Below are 14544 nucleotides of genomic sequence, written 5' to 3'. Positions count from 1 at the left end.
AAATTCAATCCAACTCAAATAAATTGATAATCGAATCTAAACTGTATGAGATTGGATTTGGTTCATCCAGCTACCCAATCCAATGAATAAATGGGATAACTCTCATTGTAGACCAACCAAAACCTATCGCAAACTTTGGTCTCATCTTCGAGTAGAGGTGCATCTCAGGGAGCTTCAACTGAGAAAACAATGTCGGTTGATTCAAAGAAGTTATTGATAACAGGCGTGGGTAGAGGATTAGGAAGAGCTCTAGCTTTGGAATTGGCTAGTTATGGCCACACTATTATCGGCTGCTCACTCAACCAAACTAAACTTCATTCTCTTCAAATTCAGCTCTCTAGTGTTTCTCCTGCTACCAATCATTTGCTCCTCAACATCGATGTGGTCAATAAACTCTCTCTTTTCAACTTAATTTTTGGTGCTTTAATTTCTACTTTCAATTATATAAATACTTTATCATTTTATATTTTGGTTTTTCATTTTTTTTTTGCAGAGATCCAACAGTAGTGTTGAAGAATTTGCAAGAACTGTCTTGGAAAACAATCTTGTTCCTGATATCATTGGTAATTTTTGTTTTCTTTTATTCGCTGGAAAGATACTTTTTTCGATTTTTAGGTTTTTGATCTAGTTAATTTAGACTCCAATTATTTTCTTGCATTTCTTCCATCACACAAAAGGAAAAATATCTTTGTCAATTGGACACTTGGGTGCGTTGCACTTTACACAAAGATGAGTGTAGCTTGAAATGCATCAAAATATGTTTCATTTCAAAATGTTATGGTCCCGTTTGGTAACTATTTCGTTTTTTATTTTTGGTTTTTGAAAGTTAAGCCTATTTCCTCCCATTTCTTATAACGATTTACATATTTTGTTAGTACAATAGATGAATTCTAACCAAATTACAAAAACAGAATTTTAAAAGCTATGACATTTTTTAGTTTTCAAAATTTAGCTTGGTTTTTTAAACCATCGATAAAAAGTAGATAACAAACAAAGAAATTTGGAAAGAATAGAATTGTAACATCAATAAAATTGTCATATATCAAGGTTGAAAGTGTCAATTTTGAAATTGAAAAATCAAATTAAAATATATATAACGTAAATTTCAAAGAGAAAATTGTAAAGAAGAGTAAACTAATACAAAATCTAAAATAATCATAAAAATATTTTTTCCTATTTGTTTTGTTATATAGCTTGTTATTAAAAGAAAAAAAATGAAAAAATTAATGTCTGTGTGTGGGTGGTTTGTTGTTCACAGTGAATAATGCAGGTGTGGTTAATAAAAAGGGTAATATGTGGGAGATTGATGTAGAAGATTTTGATAATGTGATTGATACTAACATCAAAGGCATAGCAAATATTCTACGTCACTTCCTTCCTCTTATGATTCCTTACAACCAAGGAATTATTGTCAATATGTCTTCTGATGCTGGAAGAAATCCATATACACTGGTACGTCGTTTATTAATAGTTAAGGCTCCATTGAATAACGATTTCTTTTATTGTTTTCTATTTATGAATTGTTACTTTGACTTTTACTGTTTCTTACATAAAATCATAATTTAAATTCTTTGTCAAATTTTAAAAATGAAAACAAATTTTTAGGACTAGGATAACCGTTAGATTTTTTATTTTTTGTTTTTAAAAATTAAGTCTTTTTTTTTTTTTTTTTTTTAATTTCTTACTATGGTTTTTCGTCTTTCTTCAATAAAAGAGTTCAAATTTTAGCCTGACAAATAAAACTAATTTTTTTTTTAGTTCTAAAAAATTGGATTGGTTTTTTAAATTACTGGAAAGTATGTAACAAAATAATAAATTTAGATGTGAAATAAGTATTTACATACTAAATTTTTAAAAAGTAAAAATAAAAAATTAAATGATTAACTTATAGGGCTTAAATATTATGGTTACAAGCATTGGATAGAGAGTGATAACAAGAAAGAGACCTTGTGAATATATAGTAATAAACTTAATTTCTAAAAAAACTAAAAACAGAAAAAAAAAAACCAAATAATTATAAAAAGGACCGAATTAAATTCTCTGGAGGATAAACTCAAAATTTTTTAACTAAATGTGTAACATTTTCAACTTAGAAATCAAAAGAAAATTAGATAAAGACATTTATTTTCTCAAATTAAAATAATATTTATTTTTTTCTATCAATATTTTGATAATTGGAGTACTCTGTAAAATTTATTATTATTATTATTTAAATATATATAAATTATCAGATAGTTTCTAAGATAAAATTATAAATTTAGTCTTTACGATTTGTAGTTCTATTTATGAGAAATTTATCAAATTATAAGGATTAAATTTTAACTTTTTAAATCATAGAGGTTAAATTCTGACATTTTCTNCTATTTATGAGAAATTTATCAAATTATAAGGATTAAATTTTAACTTTTTAAATCATAGAGGTTAAATTCTGACATTTTCTAAATTATAGGAACTAAATTTATCATTTAATTTTTTCTAAAATATATATATATATATATATATATGTGGAACTAGTATGTAATTGTGGGATAGTATAACCACATTATTCTTTTATTTGTACATATAACTGAGAATAAATAATCCATTATTTTTCTTTCGAATAGATAATATCAAATATCTATAATATTTATTATAAATCTTTTTTTTAAAGATATTGTAATTCAAGTTTGGGTTGGGGAATCGAATAAATCATCCATTATTAATCATAATAAATCCTTAACATTAAAATTATGAAGAATTTAAGACCAAAATAGTTCTAAATTTGAGTATGTATATTATGTAGATTACACCATATTGTGCATCAAAGTGGGCCATTGAAGGATTAAGCAAATCCATAGCAAAAGAATTACCTGATGGAATGACAATTATACCTTAGATCCAGGTGTCATACACACAGATATGCTGGAATCATGCGAGGGTGATTTGGCTTCACAATATCAATCACCACAACAATGGTATGCAAATTTTTTTTTTCTTCCTGTTGAGGTTAGGTATAATTTAGTTGCATATTATGAAAATATATAACCATCATTAATTGAAATAAAAAGTTTACATAATTTCATACAAATATGTTTTGATGGAAAGTAAATGCATAAAAATGAAATTGTTTTTATCCGTCCCATCATTCATTCACCTTAAATAAAGTCGCTCAAATAATCCAGTCCAATTATATTACTATGTATGTTATAACTGTGAAATATTAATTTGAGATTTAAAGCTTGTTTTAGGGAGAAAAATTCAAGTACAAAATTCAAATAGTATAAATATAAACCTTACAAAATTAAAAATAAACATTAAAAATAAAAATGATATTTAAATATATATATTGCAATATAATACCTTAAGTTTAGGAGAGAGACATGAATGAATCGGGATCATATTTGATGAGAGGGATCCAAAGGATATGACAATATAGTTAAGAAAGACTTAAAAAAGAATTAAAAGTCACTATTTATACTAACAAAGTGCACTTTCTTTCTCGGTGGTTCAATCATGGAAACTTTATAGTAAAAGGTGCTAAGTTTGGAAAAATTCTAGGTTGGGTGATTGCTTGAGAATTTTCATAGGAAGCATGTGAGTGAGGATAAAGAACCTATGTTGGTTTGTGGGCATATTCTTCACTCTTGGAAACATTGAAGATAAGTAAAGATAACATAATCAAGTCGTAAGAGAATGTCGGAGCCATCAAATGTCGAACTCAGGTTTCAAATCCTGATCTAAATCTTGAGTCTATGGCATTAAGGATGGTATCGAGCATAACCTCTGATAGTAAGATGTGATTCGGTAATGAACCAAACAAAAGTTGATGGGCAATTTAGCGCCCCAAATTATGTAACCAGGCCATAAGGGAATATCAAAGCCATCAACGACTGAATCTGAATTTCTAATCTTGGTCCAAATCCTGGACCACACAATTTATGAGGGAAGAAAAAAAGAAATGATAACAGGAGAAACTAAAATTCACCTCTAATTTTAGAATTTATTTTTTTCAAATCTTAAAAGTATAAAATGGGATAGATGATCAAGTTAGTTATTTCTAGGTCACATTGGTATTCATTTGGTATTTATTATTTTTTATTTTTAAAAATTAAGCTTATAAACATCTTTAAATACCTGTATTATCTACTTTTTAATCATGTTTTAAAATACCAAGTCAAATTTTAAAAACTTGAAAGAAAAGTTTTTAAAACTATTTATATAATTTGACTAAGAATTCAACTCTTATACTTTAGAAAGATGCAAATCATGATAAGAAAATGTGAGAAAATTGACTTCATTTTTAAAATTAAAAGACAAAAAATGAAATAATTATCCAAAGGAATCTTAATAACTAAAAATGAGATTATCAAATATGAAATGGGAATGAATATATACGCTATCAAACAAGTTCTCAATAATAATAATAAAAAAGAAAAAAAAATGCTCATTACCTAATTTCCATGTTCTTTTAGTAGGATGATTATAATGGATGAAAAAAAATTACTAGTTACCATTTTTCTGTGGTATAACATAGACATGGAATTGCTTTAAAAAGGAAAAAACACAGATATAAAATATTTGTATCATATATCACTAGCACACTTAATTAAAGAATGTTGATGAGTATAAAATACACATATTCATAAGAAAAATTTTTATAGATAAAAAGAATATCAAACTATTTACGGAAATAGTTAAAAAAAAAAAATTGACAAATACTGATAGTCTTCTCTCAGCATCTATCGATGATAGATTTGTATAAGTTTTTATCACTATAGTATCAATGATAGACTTCTATCAGTTTCTATCACTGATAGTATTGTAATAGAATTCTATCAGTTTATATCATTGATAAATATTAATAGACTTCTATCAGCCTCCATCGAAGAAGATTAAATTTTACTATTTTATGTAAAAAAGTTTTCCTTATTTTTCTATTTTTAAAGATCCCTCTATTCGTAAAGTAGTCATTACATATTAGCTCAATCTAAGGTGTATATATATAATATACTATTTTTGTATAACGAAATAAACGTTTCAAGTTTAAACTATCATTTTGGTCCTTACACATTAGAGTTTGTTTAATTTTAGTCTCTATACTTCTAAATGTCCAATTTTAGTCCCTGTACTTTTAATAAATCTTAGATTTAGTCCCTACTACTAGTTTGTTGTAGATTTTTCATTATTTTTTATTTTTTTTAACAATTTTCACTATAAATTTTGAAAACATATTCACATATTTTTTTTCCTTGAATGAAAATAATAATAATTATTTAATCAATTTTGATTAAAAAATTAATTTTAGGGGACTAAATTTAAGATTCACTTAAAATACTTGAACTAAAATTAGATATTTGAAAGTACAGAGACTAAAATTAAACAAATCTCAAAGTACAGAAATCAAAATAATATTTTAACTAGCATATCAATGATATTTCAAATATATTTTTAAATATTTTGGCGATAATTTTATTTTATCAATTCATAGGATTTTATAAAAATAACCTACTAGGTGTGGCTTGGGTTGCACATATCTTCGTGCAACCCAGACAACTATCCAATAAAAAATTATCATGTGGAAACTTTTTTCCTGTAAAAAAATGGTGTGATACCTTTTCCAGATTACCCTCTTAATTTGGGAGAAGATGTGACGGTATCAGTTACTAGCCCTGTTGCCAGCATTTACCACCTTAACCCTCTAACCTGAGTGCCAACTTGATAAATATTATTGATGTCTACAAATAGCTCGCCTCTAGAAGGCTCCACATACTTTATATGATCACATGCAAACAGTCATGACATAATATCTATAGGTAAAATATTTACAGTGGACCCAAACTTTACTAACAAAGCCCTGATCCCCCTCAAAACATGTGTACATAGGTATAGACCATCAACCTAAGTTCTTTTTAACTAGTCAGGCCTTTTAGTGGCAAGTAGCAGCAGGATCAACCTTGAAGAATCTGACTCCTATAGGAAAGGAAAACATAGGAAAACTGTGAGTTAGTTGCCCAATGAGTGACTATAAAAATCATATTATGCCATGCTTTATATTATTATAAACATGTAAATATATTGAGTGACATTTCAAGCAACTTCCTTTAAAAACATAAACATGGTCATAACATCAAGCTTTTGAGAAGAAAACTCGTTAAATATCAATATACATCCTTAAACATCATTAAACCTTATTTGAGAACGAGCATACATCGCTCTAGCTCCCAATATTTGTACGGCCAAGAGACCCATACTTCGGTCTCTCTTTGCTGGTATACGGCTTAGGAGACTCATACTTTGACCTCTCATTCAGAACTACCTACATGCACGTGGAGTTTTCTAAGTACTGTCAACACCTTAGGTACTATTACCTTGATACCTTCTCTGTGTCCTTCAGTACGGGTTCTTCTCTAGCATCAAATTAAGCTTTAATAGTAAAACATTTACATTAAGAATCATTCTATCATAGCCTTTCTTTAGAAACGCATGCTTCATCATAGAAACTTAACTTTTGTAATGAATTTATATGATACTTTGGCATGCGATAAAACATATACAAACTGGAGAAGAAATGCTATGCAATTCCTAAAACATTTGTTGCTTGAGAACGTATAAACTCATCATCAACATTACTAAAAATTGTATGATATTTTATACACAAACATTGAAAACATGAAGTTTATTTTAGTCAGTCACAACTCATCGGGGCTCTTAATGGTTTATAAGCTTCTTCTAGCTCCTCTTGGCCTGAAACGACATAATTCCTGATTAGATTCCTTAGAATTCCCATCAAGATGCTTCAAGTAGTTTGTTTACTAGTGAAACCTTCATCAACAAGATTATCATTACTAGCGAGATTGTCAACATGAGCAAGACCTTCTCCATGAGCGAGATCTTCCTCATGAGCGAGATCCTCACGAGTGAGATTCTCATGAGCGAGATCCTCAAGCATCTCACTAGCAAGAATTGATCATAACGAGACTTACCAATACTAGTGAGATTTATATAAACACTAGTGAGATTCAGTCCAAAAATTCGGCAAGATTCTCTTCTTGAGCGAGATTCAGTACAAAAACTAGGGAGATTATCCTCCTGAGCGAGATTCACATCTTCCTTATCTCGCTCTTGCTCTCTATGGTGAGCTGCTTGCTTGATCTTCCCAAACAACTGCCTGTTTACACACCAAATTCCTATTTCAACTTCAAAAATTCATAATTTAAAATCCAGAACCCTTTTCAAGAAACTTTCTTCTACAAACCTGTTTAGAATTAAGTTAACTTTCTTAACTTAAAATTTCAACCCTAAACTTCTTGTGATTTGGCCTGGAGCCTTAAATTTTCACCCCTGGCCTTGATTTCTTTAATTTTCATCCTTCTTCCTGTGAAATCTTTATCCGGTAAACCAACCTAAAAAACTAGATTCTCCCAGCTTTCAAATGTTGCCGATCTCACTTAATTCGTTTGAGTCATTTCCCAAAATTGAGCTTCTGAAGTTCATCTTCCTCTTTATACTTCCGGCCGCCACCTATGAATGAATATCAAACCGCCACCTCACCCAGCAGTAACTTAGTGCTTTTCGACCAAATTCAATTAATAAATCTCTTTAATCTCTCTCTCTTTTTTTTCTTTCCTTCATTCGTAATTCCCTGTGATTAAACCATAGATTTCCACTTATCATTTAATTAACATAATATTCTCATGGCTAAACATACTTATATAAAAAATGTAGAATTCGAATTTTACAAATGGAGAGCATAAGTTGCACTTAATCCTTGCTTTAAAGATACCGGATTGAATAAAACTCATTATGTTATACAAATAAAGACATCCAATGAATTTTGAATGTTTTCACCTGATGATTATTATAGGGCTCCCGAAGCAGCAAAAACAATTTTGAATCTTACAATGAAGGACAATGGAGCATCTCTCACTCTCATGAATCCAAAAACTTCACTCGATGTTTAATAATTTTATGTTTATTTGTTGTTAGAGCCTAATTACTTTAATTAAGAGAGATTATTATATATCTTGCTTATTATATTGATGACATAGATAATTTGACATTGATATTATGGATGTGTTTAATTTAACTTTTCAAGTGTTTAATTTTGAAAATAAGTCATTTTAGGAAAAAAAATAAATAAAATGTTTAGTAACCACTCAAAATAGTTTTTGAAACACTTTCAAAGTTGATTTTAAATCGCTTTTATCAAAAGAATTTAAATAAAAGTGATTTATTTTAGAAAAAAATCTTTGATCAATCCAAACATCCCTATATTTTTTAATTATAGTAATTTTTGTGGTCTTGCTCTTTGTTTCAAAGTTATAAACATATCTTTTAGACAGAGTTTGATCCTAATTAGTCTTTCTTAGAGCAAATGAATGAACTTATCACTTGGTTGAATGAGAAAACCATAAGATTTTAATTCGTGTGATTATTCATATTTAAATTTCTATTTTTATTGGTTTTTTCGATTTGACATAAGATGCTATTGTAGTCTACAATTAGTGCAATTGTTTCAAAATTAGAGAATGTTGCTAAGAAACCATAAGTCAAATTTCAAATTTAAGTTAATTTTTTCCTAATAATTAAAAGAAATATGTGGATGAAGGATTTGACCTTCTAATCTTTTAGTCAGAAAGGAGATATGTAAAACCTTGAATTTAGGAGGGAGATATGAATGAACCAAGATCAAATCTTAATGAGAGGTATCCTAAAAATATAAAAGTATGATTAAGAAATACTTAAAAGAATTGAAACAGTTACTACTGATGCACCTTCATTTTCGATGCTCAACCATAAGAACTCTAAAGTTAAGTATGCTTACTTGGAGCAATTCTATGTTAGGTAACCTCTTTTGAACTTTTCTAAGAAACATGTGAGTAGTGCTGCATCTTGTGATAATCTTATGCCACATGTCCTGCTTCTTTATTTTGGGTCGTAATCCCTTCAAAGCCCATACACTAAACATAGTTTAGTTGCTATAAATCAATAGTGTAGAGTCCCAAGGCAGCTCGAAGAGTTTCAAACTGTTTCACATTAAAAGCCTTCATGAAGATATCAACAATCAGATTGTCAGTTCGAACATGCTCTAAGACAATCTATTTATTCTCTCTAGTTCATGGATGAAGTGTTGTCCGACATCAATATGTTTTGTTTTGTTGTGCTAAACCATGATGTTTATAGCACTCAAGTTGTCACAATATAATATCATAGCATTCTGCAGGACATCTTATTCCTTGAGCATTTGCTTCATCCATCATAATTGGATACAACTGCTTCTAGCAGCAACATATTCAGCTTCAGTCGTGGAAAAGGAGGCACAATTATGCTTCTTACTGAATTAGGACACTAAATTGTTTCCTAGAAAAAAAGCATCCCCTGAAATGCTTTTTCGATCTTCTAAGCTTCCAACCTAATATGGATCACAATATCCTATAAGAGAACTGTTAGTATCAAAGGAATATAAGAGACCATATTTATAGGTACCACTTATATATTTGATGATTCGCTTGACACTCAATAAATGACTTTCTTTTCGCTTTATTTAATATCTTGTGCATACTTCTACTGCAAAGAATATATTAAGTCCACTAGCTATGAGATATAACAGACTCCCAATGATCCTTTGGTATAGACTTCCATCCACAAAAGTACCCTTAGAGTCTTTGGATAGCTTAGCATGTGTGGGAGTGAGAGTGCTTTTTGCCCAAGACCAAATTTCTTGACAAGGGACTTTGCATATTTACATTGTGAGATAAATATACCATCCTTTAGTTGTTTAATCTTAAAATTCAAGAAGTAGGTTAGTTCACCCACCATACTCATTACAAATATGGTCTGCATCTGTTTGACTAAAAAGATCAACCAATTTTTGTGACATTCCTCTAAACACAATATCATCCACATAAACTTGAGTAATAACAAGACTTCCTTCCTCCTTCTTTACAAACAGAATTTTGTCATCTCCACCTCTCACATATCCATGCTTGAGAAGAAACTTAGTTAAGTGTACGAGAAGCTTGTTTCAACCCAATCAGGGCCTTTTGAAGTTTATATACATGGTCTGGACATATAGGATCGACAAACCCCTTGAGTTGTTCAACATAAACCTCTTCATTTAAGTACTCATTGAGAAACACACTTTTGACATCCATCTGATAGAGCTTGAATTTTAGAAGACATGCAATACTTAGAAGCAGTCTTATAGCTTCTAGACATACAATTGAAGAAAACGTTTCAGCAAAGTTAATACAGAATTTTCTTAGAAACCAATCTAGCTTTATTTCTTGCAACCACATCATCCATGTCCGATTTGTTTTTGAAAATTCATTTGTTCAAATAACATTTGCAGAATCAAAACGAGGAACGAGGGTCCAAACTTTATTTTTTTCAAACTAATTTAATTCTTCTTGAATTGCATTTACCCAACATTTATCTTTCAAAGCTTCATTGCATTATTTGGTTCAACTGGAAAGGTATAACAAATATTTTCAATCATCTGAAGATGGTTAAATATTGCTCTTTGGATCATCTTCACTGTCAGAGAGGATACTGTGCTCAAAATTAGCAGCCATGTCATGAGACTTGTGATTGACTTTCTGAGCAACTCCCAGTTTTACCTTGCAACCATCTGTAGAGCCCAGCTGAGGCTCATCTTCATCTGATCTAGTAACAGACTTCCCACCGTAAGTGTTTTCTTTGACAACATTGATCGACTCCATGCCACATTTTGTGCGCGTTTAAACTCGCAGAATACCCCAAAAGATGCCTTTGTCACTCTTTAGATCCCATTTTTCTTAGGATTTCGATATGCCAATAAGTAGCATGGACTGCCAAAAGCATGAAAGTTTTTGACCTTGGGCTTTCTCCCCCTCCAAATTTCCTAGTTTATGCAGTCACTACCAAGACAGAGAAATTTTATTATGAATATGGCACGCAGTACTCAGGGCTTCAGCCTAAAACTGGTAAGGAAGATCATAAGCATGGAGCATTGCACGAACCATTTTTGAAGTGTGCAGTTTTTCCTTCGATAACACAATTCTGTTGAGGAGTAAGCATGGACGACGGTGTCGAATGTTGCGCACGGTGGGCGAAAGCATAGGCGAAGTGTCCTACTATTGGGCGTTTCGCAGGTGAGGGCTGAAGCTGCTAGGACGCACGGTGGGCGAGTGTACAGCGCTGCGCACAGTGCTCACTTGACAAGCTAACCTCCACGCCTAGCTTCTTGAACCTCCAGCTAGCAGCCTAACTCTCGAGCACCTAAATTCCACTTTCATTTCCAGTACTCAAATCACCATTTCCACCCAAAATAAATTCTCATTTCTTTTATAAACCTCTTAATCACCCTCTAAACTAGCCTACCTCCAAATTTGAGCTTCTAACTCCTCTTCAATTGCTCAAAATCTAACATAACCTTCAACTTGCTCGAGTTTGCTCAAAACCCAGACTAACCTCGAATTTTCTTCAAATTTCATCATCTTTTTGGTTGAATTTCACCATGACAGCCCTCGATCTCATTCTTCACTGATCAAATCTCTAGTTTGGTTGTATAAATTCTCTCTTTACTCGAGTAAATTGAGCAAACTGACTTCATCTTCTTTCCTCTATTTATATGACCGTTTGCCTCCTCAAGCTTTCTTAACATGTTGACAACTCAGGTCACTTATTCTTGTCTAATCTTCAACTTAAGCCACCTAATTTAATAATTAAAATTATTTATTTAAGAGATAATTACGAAAGCTTATCTAATTAATTAAACAAAAGGACATCCACCTCAACTTTCTTCACCCCTTGGTCACCTCATCCTCACAAACGCATGCTTCATTCTTCACCTCAACTTAAATTCACTAGGTGTCTAAGGCATTCAACTCTCAATGACAACATTATAATGATATTTTGGCTGAAAAGAATGATTTGATTTATATTGAATGGCTACTTGATCTAAGAACTAAACGAATCCATTACCGTTTCATATATCCATCACATTTTACTTTTTACTTGCATGTTTTCAATTTCAAAACCACAAACTAAAACCCAGGTTTTACTGTTTTTCCACGGTCAAATCTAACCCAAAAGAAATTAATTATTCGCTTCTCTGTGGTTCGACCCCGCACTTATCACTGTTATTATGTCTTTGTAGTAATAGAAGTAGTTTGGGTAATTATAAATTTTCTTTTGTTTTGGTTCGGAATCGAATTAACGACATCAATGCCCGAGTTTAACGAAAAATGGCGCCGTTGCCAGGGAAGCAAGCAAATTAATATCTTTTAGTTAGAATTGACTGTTAAACTTTAAAAACCAAAGAAAAATAATGTTTTCATTCTTTTGTGTCTACTTGGTTTTCATTGGCAGAAAATATAAACATGTATGCGTTTCAATTTGCGGAACAATGGGAAACACCAGAGATTCAGAATTTGTATGGTCCCGAGTGTAGTTATTATCCTCCTTGGGAGTGGCCTAGTCAAATGCCGTTGTCGATGCCATATCAATCTACCAATCTAGGTATTTCTTTAGAGGATATAGTTAGGGAACTTTCTAATCGCTCTGGTGAGATTGTGTAGGAATGTCCCTTCTATTATCAAGAACCCATCGGTTTCTAGCAGGATGACCTCATTTTCGAATGTGAGGTTAGAGCTGAGCTTCAAGTTTGAGCGACCAAATCGCTCAGTTCGCTAAATCAGTTAGGAGACTAGAAGAGGCTTAGGAATAATCTTTTTAGGATGCCGAGGTGAGCAGCGGAGATACGAGCATCATTAATTCCTTTGAGTAGCTGGTTCCTCATATTTCTGATCAGGGTAAGGCATTGGATTATTTAAAGTGTGAACGTACTAATGATTTTTCTGAGTGTGTAGGAAATCATTTAGAGCCATCCCGCGTCTGTGGCACTGTGGCCGACCTTATCATGGAATATGCATGGACCGATTTAGACGACGATGTTTATCTTCTACAACAACAAGAACGAGTTTGTGAGGTTAAGTATGAGTACGGGCTTAATTTAGAAGAATCTCAGGTAAAAGAGTCAGAGGCTCCCAAGCCTCGCCCTGTTCATTGTCCTGATATTTCTCTTATTTTTTAATTTTGTTCACCTTCACCTCACGAGTCAGTTGAGTCAGAGTCTTTATTTTATATCGAGTTAGTTCTAGAGTCTTTTATTTTATTTTCTTTTACAAAAATGAAAAATACAAAATTCGACCTGTTTGGTTCTTTTCAAAAGATGGGAACTCTTATGGCTTTATCTGGCCATATCGACTCATCCAAGAAAGGACCAGGGAAATACGAGAATTTTTTGTACCTTGATTCGGTCACGTCGAGAACTGACGTTAAAAATTTGCCCTTCCTGGAGGGAGCTAGGTGAAAAGATTTATTACTTTCTTTATTTGTTTTCTAGATTAGGTTTCTTTTTTGTTTTTGTTTTATAGGGATGACCTAGGAGAGGAGAGCATATTTCTAAAAGGCGAGCCTGGCCACCACCATCCTGTGTGCGAAATTGCTATCATGATAGGTTTTTTATTCCCTTGTTTTTTATTCTTTTTGAGCTTTACTTGAGATACATTGGGGAAAATGTATATTTTAAAGTTGAGGGTGGGGTACCCCATTGGATAATATGCTTATGTGCTTTGATTTTCTTGTTAGCTTATTTGCTCTGTTGTTATCATGATAGTTTATGACGCACTCTTCTTGTAATGATATTTGCATGAAAGAACGTTAGAAAAGCATGATCATGATTTTATCTCATTTAAAAAAAAAATCTTATCTCTCATGAATCTTTAAGTCATTATTTTGCGAAATTGAAGTCTTGTATACTTAAAATTGGGTTATCTGATTTATACTTCTGTTGTCACCCCGAAAGGTCCACTTTTGACTTAGGAGTAACTTTTCTTGTTTTAGAGCAAAACCAGACAAAGTGGATAAAATGGGGCCTACTGTGAGTAAAAAAAAAAAAAAAAAGAGAGAAAAAATAAAGAAAAACAAATTAGTTGCAATTCTGAAAAAAAATAGAAAAATAAAAAAATGAGGCATAACCGGTGTGCGTGCAAAAAAATTGTGTGTGTATGCATGGATAGAGGTGAAAAGAGCTACCTCCACCGTGTCTTGTTAGGGCCCGCGAGAAAAGAGTGATAGATTCCCAGCGGTGGGGTGTGAAAGCTAGCCCTCTTGGTAAAATAAATGATGTTTATTTTTTGTGTGTATTTAGGCACCTTTGTCTTAGTGTTGCCTTATTTTTTGTAAGTGTGATATGTCCAAGGTCAATAACTGAACCAGAGTAGGGGAAAATAGGATGAGGATTTTATACTATTTTTTGGGGTTATGGAAGCTTAACTAACAAAACTCTAGGCTCACTCATGCATGGATAGAACTAAAATCATTTTTAAACTTGTGCTTCATTCATTGATCATAAATGATTTTCGTTCTTGATTACAAATTTCATTCTAGTTGACTGTTGAGACTGGAGTAACAACTTAGCAAATTAAGCTAGCATGTTTGTAATTATTTTTCTACTTGATTGGGTGTTTCTACCTTGCTCGAGGCGAGCAAGAATTAAGTTGGGGATGTTTGTTAGTTCTC

At 31.7% G+C, this 14544-nt stretch overlaps 1 pseudogene; it reads left to right on the top strand.

Annotated features, from left to right (window-relative positions):
* Positions 1-70: 70 nt before the first annotated feature.
* Positions 71-9464, top strand: LOC120070903 (annotated as a pseudogene).
* Positions 9465-14544: the final 5080 nt, after the last annotated feature.

This window comes from Benincasa hispida, chromosome 2 (assembly GCF_009727055.1).
Source record: "Benincasa hispida cultivar B227 chromosome 2, ASM972705v1, whole genome shotgun sequence".
NCBI lineage: Eukaryota > Viridiplantae > Streptophyta > Magnoliopsida > Cucurbitales > Cucurbitaceae > Benincasa > Benincasa hispida.
Note: the sequence above shows the minus strand (reverse complement) of the source record. Positions and strands in the feature narration are given on the sequence as shown.